The sequence below is a fragment of the Arachis hypogaea genome, chromosome 9 (genome assembly GCF_003086295.3).
Source record: "Arachis hypogaea cultivar Tifrunner chromosome 9, arahy.Tifrunner.gnm2.J5K5, whole genome shotgun sequence".
NCBI classification, from domain to species: domain Eukaryota; kingdom Viridiplantae; phylum Streptophyta; class Magnoliopsida; order Fabales; family Fabaceae; genus Arachis; species Arachis hypogaea.
The window spans coordinates 94,903,682-94,919,902 of NC_092044.1; the positions used below are offsets into that span (position 1 = coordinate 94,903,682).

Sequence of the window (16,221 nt, forward strand, 5' to 3'; positions counted from 1 at the left end):
GAGAAGACGACCCGAGGTTTGAATACTTCGGTTTATAAATTTTACTGGGTTTGTTACTTGTGACAACCAAAACTTTTGCACGAAAGGATTCTCTGTTGGTTTAGAAACTATACTTACAATGTGATTATATTTTTGAATTTCTTTACCGATAGAAAATACATTCGTCAGTGCAACTCATCAAAAATCATAATCATCATTAAGTGTTCCAATATCTCCATCATAAATAGGTAATCCAAAGCCACCATCTTCAGAAGTACCACCAAAAGAACCTGTATTTAAAGAATCAGCGACATCAGGCAAATCCACATCAACTTCCACATCTCCTCCATCTAATAAAATAAAATAAAAAACCAAGAAAAAAATACAACATATATCTTTAGTAAATGAAACAAGTTTTAATATTTCAATCACCTTTAGGATATGAAGGCATAGCATTATCCGTGTAAATTAAATTTTCAATGCCTTTGATGTCTCCATTAGTAAATTCAGGATCATCTTCATCCTCCATTACCCAAAAATCTACTATGTCAATGCTTTGAATGTCAATTGGATCATAATTCTTCTTCTTGCGATGCAATCTAGATTAAAGGCGTAGATTATAAGTCATATAAACAATGTCACTTAGCCTTTGATGCTCTAATCGGTTCCTCCTCTTTGAATGGATTTATTCAAAGAGGCTCCAGTTCCTCTCACATCCGGATGATGATGGTGTTTGATGAAGAAGACGAATCGCCATTTTTTGCAAATTAGGAGCACTCCCACCATGTAGCCTCCACCATTCACCTACCAGGATACAAAAGTCAAACATCAATTCTCATTTAATATTTAAAAAACCTTCAAAGTAAATCGAACATAGAAATATAATAACTTACCAGGTTCGAGTCTCTTAATTGCTTTCAAAGCACTTTCCCTTCCAAAACTTTCTTTTTGATCTCGATACAACTGTATCTCTTGCATTGCGGCATCTGAGTCATCGCAAAAGGGTTTCAATATCAAATAAATCAAGTAAAGACCTCAAGATATTTGCCTTCTCAACAAACCCCTCACTATAGAAGAAACCTGGATTCAAAAAGTATGCTGTTGCATGGAGGTCACGCTTCAAATGCTTATCCCACCGCATTTTCAAGATACTTTTCTATTTCTAAACATTATCTTGATAGCAATTTTGGCTCTTTGCATGCCCTCATACAATAAACCTCATCCCAGAGAAGGTTTCTCATCAGCATCAATAAACCTCAATAACTTAATAAGAGGACCAACAATCATCACAGTAGTAACACAATCCTCCTAAAACTTACTATCCAACATAATTGAGCTAACCATCTTCCCATTGACACTCTTGGATAATTTATGAGAAGTGAAATATTTGTCCACCATCAATGTTTGCAAGTCTTTTTTATGATCATATATACTTTTCAAAGTAATGAAAACAGTAGTAAAACGTGTAACTCATGGTCGAACAATTTCTTTCCAATTTGGTATTTTTCTAAGCCATGACAAGAAAATCATATGATTGTAAACAAACACAGTCACTTTTGAAGCACGAGAGGCAAGGTCAGCTATGTGAGGAATACTTGCTATGTTTTTCAAAATAAGATTGATGCAGTGAGCGGCACAAGGAGACCAAAAAATGTTTGGATACTTTTCATGAATGAGTTTTTCATCAGATACATAATTCGTAACATTATCAGTAACCACATGCACAATGTTACTAGACCCAACCCACTCAATAACCTTAGCAAACAATTTAAACAAGGTATCGACAGTTTTTATCATATCAGAAGCATCAACAGACTTAACAAATGACATAGCAGCAGAACAATAAACTAGAAAATTAATTAACGTACTTTGCCTTTGATCAGTCCAGCCATCTGCCATCAGTGTACAACCAGTGCTTTTCCACGAGCTCCTATAGCCTTCAACAAGCAACTAGCACTCCTTCTTAAGATCGGCCAACAAATGAACTCTCATTTCATCATATGACGGTCCCTTGAAACCAGGTCCAATTGCACCAATGCCGTCCAAGGCAGGTTGAAAGTAAGGTGATTGAATTGCATTTAATAGAATACGTGCATCAATGATCCATTTTTCAAGCCCCAACTTAACCTTGTGCACAACTTGTTTACTGACCAAGACACTTTTCAAAGTTGGTTGAGAGCCTGGCATAGTCCTTCCCTTAAAATAACTTCCAATTGGAGTAGCAGCAATAGCTCTTCTCTTTCCTTTGTCTCCAATTGTTGCAGGAGCCGGAGGTTATACAGGATTAGGCGCTTCACACTCTTCTTCCGCTTATGTTTCCACATCATAACAATCACTTGTAAATTTTCTTTTTTCTGCCTTATTTATTTTGTTTTCCTCCAAAAGCCTTTTGAATTGAAGTTCAACATCTTCAGTTACTTTGTTACAAACTTTAATTTGTCCAGAAATTTTTGCAAGATGATATTTTATTCTATATATCCCCCCTCCATTGTAAGTATTCAAGCAGAAAATACATGTATATTGAGCCTTATTATTTTTGTCATACTTTACTGTAAAATATTACCAAGCTGGATCAGATTTACCTCTAGAAGAACCAGTTTGAGAATTGGTGCACGAAATTGTGATCACTACAACTCAAATAATCCCCGGTGATGAATCCAAAAACTTGGTGTTCAATACCATGGCATAAACACAACTTCGGACAACTAACCAGCAAGTGTACTGGGTCGTCCAAGTAATAAACCTTACGCGAGTAAGGGTCGATCCCACAGAGATTGTTGGTATGAAGCAAGCTACGGTCACCTTGTAAATCTTAGTCAGGCAAACTCAAATGGTTATGAATGATGAATAAAACATAAAGATAAAGATAGAGATACTTATGTAATTCATTGGTGGGAATTTCAGATAAGCGTATGAAGATGCTTGGTCCCTTCCGTCTCTCTGCTTTCCTACTGTCTTCATCCAATCCTTCTTACTCCTTTCCATGGCAAGCTGTATGTAGGGTTTCACCGTTGTCAGTGGCTACCTCCCATCCTCTCAGTGAAAATGTTCAACGCACCCTGTCACAGCACGGCTAATCATCTGTCGGTTCTCAATCAGGTTGGAATAGAATCCAGTGATTCTTTTGCGTCTGTCACTAACGCCCAGCCTTCAGGAGTTTGAAGCTCATCACAGTCATTCAATCATTGAATCCTACTCAGAATACCACAGACAAGGTTTAGACCTTCCGGATTCTCTTGAATGCCGCCATCAATTCTAGCTTATACCACGAAGATTCCGGTTAAAGAATCCAAGAGATATCCACCCAATCTAAGGTAGAACGGAGGTGGTTGTCAGGCACACGTTCATAGGTGAGAATGATGATGAGTGTCACGGATCATCACATTCATCAAGTTGAAGAACAAGTGATATCTTGGAACAAGAACAAACCGAATTGAATAGAAGAACAATAGTAATTGCATTAATACTCGAGGTACAGCAGAGCTCCACACCTTAATCTATGGTGTGTAGAAACTCCACCGTTGAAAATACATAAGAACAAGGTCTAGGCATGGCTGTGAGGCCATCCTCCCAATGATCTAAGATAGCATAAGAATAAAGATAGCTACCAAGATGAAAATACAATAGCAAAATGTCTTATTTATAAAGAACTAGTAGCCTAAGGTTTACAAAGATGAGTAAATGACATAAAAATCCACTTCCGGGCCCACCTGGTGTGTGCTTGGGCTGAGCATTGAAGTATTTTCATGTAGAGACTCTTGTTGGAGTTAACGCCAGCTTTTGTGCCAGTTTGGGCGTTTAACTCCCATTCTTGTGCCAGTTCCGGCGTTTAACGCCGGGCAGTCTTGAGCTGATTTGGAACGCCGGTTTGGGCCATCAAATCTCGGGCAAAGTATGGACTATTATACATTTCTGGAAAGCCCAGGATGTCTATTTTCCAACGCCGTTGAGAGCGCGCCAATTGGGCTTCTGTAGCTCCAGAAAATCCACTTCAAGTGCAGGGAGGTCAGAATCCAACAGCATCTGCAGTCCTTTTTAGTCTCTGAATCAGATTTTTGCTCAAGTCCCTCAATTTCAGCCAGAAAATACCTGAAATCACAGAAAAACACACAAACTCATAGTAAAGTCCATAAAAGTGAATTTTAACTAAAAACTAATAAAAATATACTAAAAACTAACTAAAACATACTAAAAACATACTAAAAATAATGCCAAAAAGTGTATAAATTATCCGCTCATCACAACACCAAACTTAAATTGTTGCTTGTCCTCAAGCAACTGAAAATCAAATAAGATAAAAGAAGAGAATATACAATGAATTCCAAAAACATCTATGAAGATCAGTATTAATTAGATGAGCGGGGCTTTTAGCTTTTTGCCTCTGAACAGTTTTGGCATCTCACTCTATCCTTTGAAATTCAGAATGATTTGCTTCTTTAGGAACTCAGAATCCAGATAGTGTTATTGATTCTCCTAGTTGAGTATGATGATTCTTGAACACAGCTACTTATTGAGTCTTGGCCGTGGCCCAAAGCACTCTGTCTTCCAGTATTACCACCGGATACATACATGCCACAGACACATAATTGGGTGAACCTTTTCAGATTGTGACTCAGCTTTGCTAGAGTCCCCAATTAGAGGTGTCCAGGGTTCTTAAGCACACTCTTTTTGCCTTGGATCATAACTTTATTTCTTTCTTTTTCTTTCTTTTTTTTCGTTTTTCTCCTTCTTTTTTTTGTATTCACTGCTTTTTCTTGCTTCAAGAGTCATTTTTATGATTTTTCAGATCCTTAGTAACATGTCTCCTTTTTCATCATTCTTTCAAGAGCCAACATTCATAAACCACAAATTCAAAAGACATATGCACTATTTAAGCATACATTCAGAAAACAAAAATATTGCCACCACATCAAAATAATTAATCTGTTATAAAATTCAAAATTCATGCAATTCTTCTCTTTTTCAATTAAGAACATTTTTCATTCAAGAAAGGTGATGGATTCATAGGACATTCATAACTTTAAGGCATAGACACTAAGACACTAATGATCACAAGACACAAACATAGATAAACATAAGCATAATTTTCGAAAAACAGGAAAATAAGGAACAAGGAGATTAAAGAACGGGTCCACCTTAGTGATGGCGGCTTGTTCTTCCTCTTGAAGATCTTATGGAGTGCTTGAGCTCCTCAATGTCTCTTCTTTGTCTTTGTTGCTCCTCTCTCATGATTCTTTGATCTTCTCTTATTTCATGGAGGAGGATGGAGTGTTCTTGGTGCTCCACCCTTAGTTGTCCCATGTTGGAACTCAATTCTCCTAGGGAGGTGTTCAGTTGCTCCCAATAGTTTTGTGGAGGAAAGTGCATCCCTTGAGGCATCTCAGGGACTTGATGATGAGAGGGGTCTCTTGTTTGCTCCATCCTCTTCTTAGTGATGGGTTTGTCCTCATCAATGGGGATGTCTCCCTCTATGTCAACTCCAACTGAATAACAGAGGTGACAAATGAGATGAGGAAAGGCTAACCTTGCCAAGGTAGAGGACTTGTCCGCCACCTTATAAAGTTCTTGGGATATAACCTCATGAACTTCTATTTCTTCTCAAATCATGATGCTATGAATCATGATAGCCCGGTCTATAGTAACTTCAGACCGGTTGCTAGTGGGAATGATTGAGCGTTGGATAAACTCCAACCATCCCCTAGCCACAGGCTTGAGGTCATGCCTTCTCAATTGAACCGGCTTTCCTCTTGAATCTCTCTTCCATTGGGCGCCCTCTTCACGAATGACTGTGAGGACTTGGTCCAACCTTTGATCAAAGTTGACCCTTCTAGTGTAAGGATGTTCATCTCCTTTCATCATGGGCAAGTTGAATGCCAACCTTACATTTTTCGGACTAAAATCCAAGTATTTCCCCCGAACCATTGTAAGCCAATTCTTTGGGTCTGGGTTCACACTTTGATCATGGTTCTTGGTGATCCATGCATTGGCATAGAACTCTTGAACCATTAAGATTCCGACTTGTTGAATGGGGTTGGTAAGAACTTCCCAACCTCTTCTTTGGATCTCATGTCGGATCTCCGGATATTCACTCTTTTTGAGTTTAAAAGGGACCTCGGGGATCACCTTCTTCAAGGCCACAACTTCATAGAAGTGGTCTTGATGCACCCTTGAGATGAATCTCTCCATCTCCCATGACTCGGAGGTGAAAGCTTTTGCCTTCCCTTTCCTCTTTCTAGAGGTTTCTCCGGCCTTGAATGCCATAAATGGTTATGGAAAAACAAAAAGCAATGCTTTTACCACACCAAACTTAAAAGGTTTGCTCATCCTTGAGCAAAAGAAGAAATAAGAGAGTAGAAGAAGAAGAAATGAAGGAGATGTAAATGGCTTTGTGGTTCGGCCAAAGGGGGAGAAGTAGTGTTTAGGTTGTGTGAAAATGAAGGAGTGAAGAGGGGTTTATATAGGGGTGAAGAGAGGGGTAGGGTTCGGCTATGGGAGGGTGGGTTTGGTTGGGAAAGTGGTTTGAATTTGAATAGTGAGGTAGGTGGGGTTTTATGAAGGATGGATGTGAGTGGTGAAGAGAAAGATGGAATTTGATATGTGAAGGGTTTTTGGGGAAGAGGTGTTGAGGTGATTGGTGAATGGGTGAAGAAGAGAGAGAGTGGTGGGGTAGGTGGGGATACTGTGGGGTCCACAGATCCTGAGGTGTCAAGGAGAAGTCATCCCTGCACCAAGTGGCGAGCAAAATTGCTCTTCATGCCAATTCTGGCGTTAAACGCCGGGCTGGTGCCCATTTCTGGCGTTTAACGCCAACTTCTTGCCCTTTACTGGTGTTTAACGCCAGTCTGGTGCCCCTTTCTGGCGTTAAACGCCCAGAATGGTGCCAGACTGGGCGTTAAACGCCCATCTGCTAGCCTTACTGGCGTTTAAACGCCAGCAAGATCTTCCTCCAGGGTGTGCTATTTTTCTTTCTATTTTTCATTCTGTTTTTGCTTTTTCAATTGATTTTGTGACTTCTTATGATCATCAACCTACAGAAAACATAAAATAACAAGGGAAATAGATAAAATATAACATTGGGTTGCCTCCCAACAAGCGCTTCTTTAATGTCAGTAGCTTGACAGAGGGCTCTCAAGGAGCCTCACAGATGCTCAGAGCAATGTTGGAACCTCCCAACACCAAACTTAGAGTTTGAATGTAGGGGTTCAACACCAAACTTAGAATTTGGTTGTGGGCTCCCAACACCAAACTTAGAGTTTGACTGTGAGGGCTCTGTTTTACTCTGTTTTGAGAGAAGCTCTTCATGCTTCCTCTCCATGGTGACAGAGGGATATCCTTGAGTCTTAAACACAAAGGATTCTTCATTCACTTGAATGATCAATTCTCCTCTATCAACATCAATCACAGCCTTTGCTGTGGCTAGGAAGGGTCAGCCAAGGATGATGGATTCATCCATGCACTTCCCAGTCTCTAGGACTATGAAATCAGCAGGGATGTAATGGTCTTCAACTTTTACCAGAACATCCTCTACAAGTCCATAAGCTTGTTTTCTTGAATTGTCTGCCATCTCTAGTGAGATTTTTGCAGCTTGCACCTCAAAGATCCCTAGCCTCTCCATTACAGAGAGAGGCATGAGGTTTACACTTGACCCTAAGTCACACAAGGCCTTCTTGAAGGTCATGGTGCCTATGGCACAAGGTATTGAGAACTTCCCAGGATCTTGTCTCTTTTGAGGTAATTTCTACCTAGACAAGTCATCCAGTTCTTTGGTGAGCAAAGGGGGTTCATCCTCCCAGGTCTCATTGCCAAATAACTTGTCATTTAGCTTCATGATTGCCCCAAGGTATTTAGCAACTTGCTCTTCAGTGACATACTCATCCTCTTCAGAGGAAGAATACTCATCAGAGCTCATGAATGGCAGAAGTAAATCCAATGGAATCTCCATGGTCTCAGTGGGAGCCTCAGATTCCCATGGTTCCACATTAGGGAACTCATTGGAGGCCAGTGGTCGTCCATTGAGGTCTTCCTCAGTGGCGTTCACTGCCTCTCCCTCCTCTCCAAATTCGGCCATGTTGATGGCTTTGCACTCTCCTTTTGGATTTTCTTCTGTATTGCTTGGAAGAGTACTAGGAGGGAGTTCAGTAATTTTCTTGCTCAGCTGACCCACTTGTGCCTCCAAGTTTCTAATGGAGGACCTTGTTTCAGTCATGAAACTTTGAGTGGTTTTGATTAGATCAGAGACCATGGTTGCTAAGTCAGAGTGGTTCTGCTTAGAACTCTCTGTCTGTTGCTGAGAAGATGATGAAAAAGGCTTGCTATTGCTAAACCTGTTTCTTCCACCATTATTATTGTTGAAACCTTGTTGAGGTCTCTGTTGATCCTTCCATGAGAGATTTGGATGATTTCTCCATGAAGGATTATAGGTGTTTCCATAGGGTTCTTCCATGTAATTCACCTCTTCCATTGAAGGGTTCTCAAGATCATAAGCTTCTTCTTCAGATGAAACTTCCTTAGTACTGCCTGGTGCATTTTGCATTCCAGACAGACTTTGAGAAATTAAATTGACTTGCTGAGTCAATATTTTGTTCTGAGCCAGTATGGCATTCAGAGTATCAATCTCAAGAACTCCTTTCTTCTGATTTGTCCCATTGTTCACAGGGTTCCTTTCAGAAGTGTACATGAATTGGTTATTTGCAACCATTTCAATTAGTTCTTGAGCTTCTGTAGGCGTCTTCTTCAGATGAAGAGATCCTCCAGCAGAGCTATCCAAAGACATCTTGGACAGTTCAGACAGACCATCATAGAAAATACTTATGATGCTCCATTCAGAAAGCATATCAGAGGGACACTTTCTGATTAATTGTTTGTATCTTTCCCAAGCTTCATAGAGGGATTCTCCTTCCTTCTGTCTGAAGGTTTGGACTTCCACTCTAAGCTTACTCAATTTTTGAGGTGGAAAGAACTTTGCCAAGAAGGCATTGACTAGCTTTTCCCAAGAGTTCAGGCTTTCTTTAGGTTGTGAGTCCAACCATATCCTAGCTCTATCTCTTACAGCAAAAGGGAATAGCATAAGTCTGTAGACCTCAGGGTCAACCCCATTGGTCTTGATAGTGTCACAGATTTGCAAGAATTCAGCTAAAAACTGATGAGGATCTTCCAATGGAAGTCCATGAAACTTGCAATTCTGTTGCATTAGAGAAACTAATTGAGGCTTAAGCTCAAAGTTGTTTGCTCCAATGGCAGGGATAGAGGTGCTTCTCCCATAGAAGTCGGGAGTAGGTGCAGTAAAGTCACCCAGCACCTTCCTTGCATTGTTGGCATTGTTGTTGTTTTCGGCTGCCATGGGTTCTTCTTCTTTGAATATTTCTGTTAGGTCCTCTACAGAGAATTGTGCCTTAGCTTCTCTTAACTTTCGCTTCAAGGTCCTTTCAGGTTCAGGATCAGCCTCAACAAGAATGCTTTTGTCTTTGCTCCTGTTCATATGCAAGGGAAAAAAACAAGAAAATATGGAATCCTCTATGTCACAGTATAGAGATTCCTTGAGGTGTCAGAGGAAAAGAAAAATGGAAGGAAGAGGTAGAAAATTCGAACTTATCAAGAAAGATGGAGTTCGAATTGTGCATTAAGGAATAGTGTTAGTCCATAAATAGAAGGATGTGAGAAGAGGGGAAGAAATTTTCGAAAATAATTTAAAAAGATTTTAAAACATTTTGAAAAACTTTAATTGATTTTGAAAACCATGATTGAGAAAGAAGTAAAGTGATTTTTGAAAAAGATTTTGAAATTAGAAATCAAAAAGATTTGATTGAAAACTATTTTGAAAAAGATGTGGTTAAGAAGATATGATTGGTTTTAAAAAGATGTGATTGAGAAGATATGATTTGAAAAACAATTTAAAAAGATTTGATTTTAAAAATTAATAACTTGGCTAACAAGAAAAGATATGACTCAAACATTAAACCTTTCTCAACAGAAAAGGCAACATACTTGAAATGTTGAATCAAATCATTAATTGATAGCAAGTATCTTTGAAAATGGAAAGAAATTGATTTTGAAAACATATGATTGAAAAGATATGATTTGAAAAAGATTTGATTTTGAAAAATTTTGAAAACCTGAAAAAATTTTGAATTAAAAACAGAATCTTCCCTCTTGTGCCATCCTGGCGTTAAACGCCCAGAATGATGCACATTCTGGTGTTTAACGCCCAAACTACTACCCTTTTGGGCGTTAAACGCCCAGCCAGGCACCCTGGCTGGCGTTTTAACGCCAGTTTGCCTTCCTTACTGGGCGTTTTGAACGCCCAGCTTTTTCTGTGTAATTCCTCTGCTGTATGTTCTGAATCTTCAATTCTCTGCATTATTGACTTGAAAAGACACAAATTAGAAATATTTTTGGATTTTTAATGATGAGGAATAATTAAAATGCAACTAAAATCAAATAACAATGCATGCAAGACACCAAACTTAGCAGTTTGTATACTACTGACATTAACAAAATGAGAATGCATATGAGACACATAAACACTCAAGTCAAGAGAATTTAAAAATCAGAGCAATGAAACCATCAAGAACAACTTGAAGATTAATAAAGACACATGCATGAATACAAAAAGAACAGAAACATGCAATTGACACCAAACTTAACATGAGACTCTAGACTCAAACAAGAAATATATTTTTGGATTTTTTCGAAAATTAAGTGGAAAAAGAAAATAAAGGTATCAAAATTCTTAATGAGAATTCCAGGAATCATGCAATGTTAGTCTAAAGCTTCAGTCTAAAGAAATTAGACATGGCTGAACAAGCTTCAGCAGGACATTGCATTCAAGAGCTAAATTGATGAAAATCAATCAGCTTTGGTGATGATAAAAACATCACCTTGAAACACTAGAATTCATTCTTAAGAACTCTGAAGAAAAATACCTAATCTAAGCAACAAGATGAACCGTCAGTTGTCCATACTCGAACAATCCCCGGCAACGGCGCCAAAAACTTGGTGCACGAAATTGTGATCACTACAACTCAAATAATCCCCGGTGATGAATCCAAAAACTTGGTGTTCAATACCATGGCATAAACACAACTTCGGACAACTAACCAGCAAGTGTACTGGGTCGTCCAAGTAATAAACCTTACGCGAGTAAGGGTCGATCCCACAGAGATTGTTGGTATGAAGCAAGCTACGGTCACCTTGTAAATCTTAGTCAGGCAAACTCAAATGGTTATGAATGATGAATAAAACATAAAGATAAAGATAGAGATACTTATGTAATTCATTGGTGGGAATTTCAGATAAGCGTATGAAGATGCTTGGTCCCTTCCGTCTCTCTGCTTTTCTACTGTCTTCATCCAATCCTTCTTACTCCTTTCCATGGCAAGCTGTATGTAGGGTTTCACCGTTGTCAGTGGCTACCTCCCATCCTCTCAGTGAAAATGTTCAACGCACCCTGTCACGGCACGGCTAATCATCTGTCGGTTCTCAATCAGGTTGGAATAGAATCCAGTGATTCTTTTGTGTCTGTCACTAACGCCCAGCCTTCAGGAGTTTGAAGCTCGTCACAGTCATTCAATCATTGAATCCTACTCAGAATACCACAGACAAGGTTTAGACCTTCCGGATTCTCTTGAATGCCGCCATCAATTCTAGCTTATACCACGAAGATTCCGGTTAAAGAATCCAAGAGATATCCACCCAATCTAAGGTAGAACGGAGGTGGTTGTCAGGCACACGTTCATAGGTGAGAATGATGATGAGTGTCACGGATCATCACATTCATCAAGTTGAAGAACAAGTGATATCTTGGAACAAGAACAAACCGAATTGAATAGAAGAACAATAGTAATTGCATTAATACTCGAGGTACAGCAGAGCTCCACACCTTAATCTTTGGTGTGTAGAAACTCCACCGTTGAAAATACATAAGAACAAGGTCTAGGCATGGCCGTGAGGCCAGCCTCCCAATGATCTAAGATAGCATAAGAATAAAGATAGCTACCAAGATGAAAATACAATAGCAAAATGTCTTATTTATAAAGAACTAGTAGCCTAAGGTTTACAAAGATGAGTAAATGACATAAAAATCCACTTCCGGGCCCACCTGGTGTGTGCTTGGGCTGAGCATTGAAGCATTTTCGTGTAGAGACTCTTGTTGGAGTTAAACGCCAGCTTTTGTGCCAGTTTGGGCGTTTAACTCCCATTCTTGTGCCAGTTCCGGCGTTTAACGTCGGGCAGTCTTGAGCTGATTTGGAACGCCGGTTTGGGCCATCAAATCTCGGGCAAAGTATGGACTATTATACATTTCTGGAAAGCCCAGGATGTCTACTTTCCAACGCCGTTGAGAGCGCGCCAATTGAGCTTCTGTAGCTCCAGAAAATCCACTTCAAGTGCAGGGAGGTCAGAATCCAACAGCATCTGCAGTCCTTTTTAGTCTCTGAATCAGATTTTTGCTCAAGTCCCTCAATTTCAGCCAGAAAATACCTGAAATCACAGAAAAACACACAAACTCATAGTAAAGTCCATAAAAGTGAATTTTAACTAAAAACTAATAAAAATATACTAAAAACTAACTAAAACATACTAAAAACATACTAAAAATAATGCCAAAAAGCGTATAAATTATCCGCTCATCAAGAATCTTGAATAGCATTATCTTGTGGCTGTGGGTTACTTTGTGATTATTATTTGTAACAACCAGAAAATCAAAAACAAAAAATAACCTCAGAAAACCATGAGCAAATAAATAACCTCAGAAAATCAAAAATCATAAATCCAAAATGACCTCAGAAAACTATGAAAACAGCAACCAAAATCATGAAGTCTAGCAAACAAATAAATCATGAACAAATAACCTCAGAAAATCAAAAATCAAAATCATGAATCCAGCAAATAAATAAATCATGAACAGATAACAAATAAATCAAAATCATGAATCCAGCAAACAAATAAATCAGAAAATCAGAAGGCGGTGAGGAGGAATAATAGAGTATTACTTACCGGCGGCGAGTAACGGCGACGACAGAGGAGGCGAGCTCGGCGATGACAAGGATGCGGTGGTGGCTGTGGTGGTCAAACCCGTCACTGCTGTGGCTGTGGGATGTGATGGCGATGGCGGTGGGCTGCTCGATTGGTGGTGGTGGCTATGCGACTACGAAGAGAGGAGAGATGAGTTGCTGTTGCTGCTGAGTACGAAGGTGGGTGATTAGGGTTCAGCTTCATTTAGCCTTTCTTTTTTTTTCTTTTTTTAGGGATAAAACAACGTCGTTCAGAGGCTTTATTTTCAAACTAAAAACCCGCTAAAAAATCGGACGATTTTGTCGGTTCACCGGTTAATGTCAGTTTGACCGATTTTTCCATCGATTTTTTGCCAAGTGGTTTCTAGCCTTACTCGAACCGGCTAGGTGACCGGTTTTCGGTTAACCCGGTTGAACCAGCCAATCCGATTTGGTTTTCAGAACCATATAATTTATGATTCTACTCCTGATTATTGTTGGCACTTGCACCAATTGACTGACGGCATCTACTATGGCTATGTTCCTCAGCCCCACATTGCATACATCACTTAGGACGACGTAACATTCACGTGTCCATCTCGTTCAAGAAGCGCGTCATCCTTGGGCGACCTTTGGTAACGCGTCTCGGGTACGGATTCGGTACGAATCGAGGCCTGTTGTAAGCAGGCCATGTAATAGGATTCCTCAGTGGCCTAAACCTAGCTCAGTAAACCCTTCAAACTTGGTCCATCTTATAAACATCATGAACATACACTTGCCAATCCAGTCATTGATTTGCACAACATGCAAACACATGTCGACAAGGAATTCGGTCCACCTGGAACTCACCACAGTCGCATTGTTGACGACGGAGGTCGACAACATACTCCAGTCCACTTGGCATCTCACGCATTTTAAATACCTCATTCTTCCTGTCGAAACAATTAACCTGGATGTTTCCTAATGCAAGTTGATTTGCATGCAATTTTGAGGTCACAAGCTCAGAAAAAACATGGCCAGCATTAATCCGAGCCTCCGCTTCGGCTCTTTTTCTGGTGAACAACTCGTTAAGTCTGTAGAATGTTGCTTTGACAAGTGTAGTGATGGGGAGATTGTGTGCACCCTTCAAGACTGAGTTGATGCATTCCACTAGGTTCGTTGTAACCACCATCATATGCCAATGCATACTGTTCGCGGGGAATTCGGTTTAACCAGTTAGTGTAAGCCTCGCCCGGTTCTTGTAAACGCTGGTAACGCACTTCGTACTCGCAAACCATCCTCGAGTATCCTACACAATAACAAAAAACAAACAGAAAAAAAGGATGATAAACACTTATTGAAGGTAACTCTGTTAATAACGAACATCAAATGACTCAATGTTACCTATATTGATGAAAAGTTTTTGCAGGTACGGTGCCTTAAATTTTCTCAGAAAATTTGACTCTATATGCCTGATGCAAAACATGTGGAAAGCTCTAGGAGGTGACCAAGCTCCGTTATTGTGAGCCACAAATGCATTGATGGATTCATGTCGGTCAGATATCAATCCCACACCATCCCGAGTCACAACATGTTGTCGCAGGTTATTAAGAAAAAAGTGCCATGCATCAGAAGTCTCTCCCTCCACAATCGCAAATGCAATTGGGACGATATTGTTGTTACCATCCTTTGAAAATGCCACTTACAGACAACCCTTATACTTTCTGTACAAGTGAGTCCCATCTACCTGGACAACTGGCTTACAATATCTGAATGCTCTAATGTAGGGGTAGTAACTCCAGAAGACTCGATGCAATACCCAGATATCAGTTACCAAGTCATCGCCTTGATAGGGGACCACTTTCTTAGCGGAACAGGGGTGGGAATGCCTCAATTCTAATCTAGACACAATCCAACTTTCCTTATCCCTGTCCAGCATGACATACGTCCTTGCTCTGCATCTCATGGCTGTAATTCAGTTTGCCCAAGTTGCTGCTTTCACCCGAGACTCCCGATAACCTTTTCGCGTGCAGTGAATAAACTGATTAATGGGTATCTTTGATTTCTTCTGGATCTTGTCGAAGTTCGTGTTCCTGATTTTAGTAACGAACCCAACTTTCTTTGCATAATTTGCATAAAATTCCTGTGCCAGAGGCAATGAATCAAAACACATTCCTATGACTGGAATTTTCTCTTCACTGATCCCACTATGATCCGGCAACTGTAGTGTCAATTCACAAAACCAAATACGAATTAAAACTAGCATTAAGCCATTAACACAAACTATAATGCGATGACAAACAATAGGGAATAATTCAAATCTCGTGTCTCAAGTCCAACTCATCCTTTCTCATCACAATAACGTCGGTAATTTCATCGTCCTTCAATTAAAGACACCGAAAAAAACTTTTATCAACTTAAGATCCTTACTATATAATGAATCACTCCAATAAAAAACATAAAAAAAGTACAAACACATATGGGAGTCAAGCATACTTTATCGTAAAAAATATCTAATTAACATGAATAAGAAACATTCACATAACACATTGTCATTAAATTTCATACAATGTAGGACAAACTTATCCAATATACCTTAGACCCCTCTTGAATAACAACTTCACCCACACTCAATTCTTCATTCCCTTCGTTTGAATTGATCAATGTGCTATTCGATCCATCTTCCGGGCTTGAGAACTCCATGGACGTTACTCTTTTCCGGAAGCTTTGAACTGCGACGACAGCTTCTTTGTGCAGGAAACGCTATGCTTGATGGTCTTTGCAGGAGAACCATGCTCACGAACGTCACGGCTAATGGCAACACAAGCCGGGGAGAAGCGACGAGGGAGCCACGGGTTGAATGATTCGATGGAGAGGGTGGAGGCAATTGATGAGAAGAAGAGTGAATTATTGCACCGTTTTCGGGAAGAACTTGCATCACGATCAATCGCAGCACCGCTAATGGCCTTAAGGACCGAAGATAACCGATAATGAAGCGCCGTGAGTATGTCTTGGATGGAGGAGGTTGGTGCCTTTACTGTTTGGATGAGAGCTCAGATGCACTGCAGCCATGGAGAGGGAGGGAGAGTGAAGACTCGAAAACGTTGTGGACTTTCACCGTAATTTTTGTTGGGAGGTTCTCAACGTATCCCTTTAAACTTGATTTTGGCATTAAAAACTATTAATAACAAATATTTTGAATTATAAATGAATAAAATTAATTAAGATAACTATAAATAATTAAGTTGTTCAATTCTTAACTGGTTAGAAGTTA

At 39.7% G+C, this 16,221-nt stretch overlaps 1 non-coding gene across 1 annotated transcript; it reads left to right on the forward strand.

The window, feature by feature from the left end:
• The first annotated feature begins 8,806 nt into the window (after window positions 1–8,806).
• Window positions 8,807–8,914, forward strand: LOC112713357 (small nucleolar RNA R71). Its single transcript, XR_003158331.1, has one exon. It is a non-coding gene; the product is annotated as a small nucleolar RNA R71 (small nucleolar RNA).
• The last annotated feature ends 7,307 nt before the right edge of the window (window positions 8,915–16,221 follow it).